This window comes from Protobothrops mucrosquamatus, unplaced genomic scaffold, assembly GCF_001527695.2.
Source record: "Protobothrops mucrosquamatus isolate PMUCROS unplaced genomic scaffold, P.Mucros_1.0 scaffold27, whole genome shotgun sequence".
Lineage (NCBI taxonomy): Eukaryota > Metazoa > Chordata > Lepidosauria > Squamata > Viperidae > Protobothrops > Protobothrops mucrosquamatus.
Window position 1 is genome coordinate 1114199 of NW_015386412.1, and position 1361 is coordinate 1115559.

Here is a 1361-nt window from a genome sequence, read left to right on the forward strand (position 1 = left end):
GAGTTTCTCTGTCTTTTCATGCAGGGAGACATCGAACTCTGGAGGCCGCTTGGCGATTCTCAAGATAAAACGGCCCTCGTAGTTCCCTACGCTGGCCAGGAGCGGAGGCCAGCGAGAGCCAGAAGCCCCCCCCCCCGGTTGGGGCAGAAGGCCAAGGGGCTTCCCTGCAACTGCCCCCCTCCCGAGCCTGAGGGGACAAGTTTCCTCCCTGCAGAGCGGGGTGCAAACAGCAGGGCCCCTTCGCCCCGATCCCGGCGCTGCTTGGGCCTTTGCCCCCACTGCCAAGAGGCCGCCCCTCCTCTGGGTATCGGCCATTTCTGCTCTTCTCCGTTGCCCCCGCTGCCCGAGGCACCTTCAAGCAGACCCATTTGCTCTGCAGGCCCAGGGCTAGGGGTTGTTCCTGCATCTCGGGCAAGGGTGTCTTTTCCCCTTTCTGGGGTGCAAAGGGGAAGAAAACCTGATTTCCCCTCTTTGTTCCTTGAGGCTCAGAGGGATCTTTTCCTCATCTGTGCTGTAGCTATACTGTTTATTCTCAACTTCATATTTGTTCCCATGGGATCTTCCCATTTTCAGAGAGGAAACTGAGGCTGAATTCCAGCACTCGCTTGGTGGAGACGGCCATGGGAGATCCGTACAAGAGCCGCACCAGAATTTTGCACAGCCACCAACTGCATTGAGAGCGCAGTTGCACCCTCGGAGAGATTTTCTGGGTCTGACATCTTGATGACTTTCCTCCCCCACCCGCAACGAGTGCTTAATTAGACGGCTTGTAGGGAGCCCCTTCCCCTTCTGCAGCCTCTGCCCGTCTCCGGCTGGCTTTCGGCTGCGCTGCATGGAAGACCCAGGTGCTAATTCTCCTTTCATTATCCCGAGGAAGCGTTCTCCTTTCTCTGCTCTCCAGGAGCCCCTGTTGCACCTTCCTCGCTCTCCCCTTCCTCCCATACGGGCATCCGAGGAAGCCCTGGAGAAGAGAGGGACGCTGCCTGGACTTGACTGCCAGCCGGGAGGAAGACCTGTTGCCTTTTGAGCCCCCTCCACGGGCGGGGTGGGTGGGGGGCAGAGGGACTCTTGTAAACGGAGAGCCTCCATTCTAGGTAGGACGGTCCGGCCTCTTTGGCCCTGCCCTCGGGGCCTATATAAGAAGCGGCTGCCTTAACACCTGCCTAGAGGAGAGCGGCCACATCTTCAGCACTCGTCTTGGGGGACGGGGAATAACGTAGATCAACTCTCTCTGTCTCTGTCTCTCTCTCTCTGTGTCTCTCTCTCTCTGTGTCTCTCTCTCTCTCCCGTCATCATCATCTTCAGCCAGATAACGGGGACAGAACTGGAAAGAGCTGGAAGAGACAGAGGCGGGAGACGCG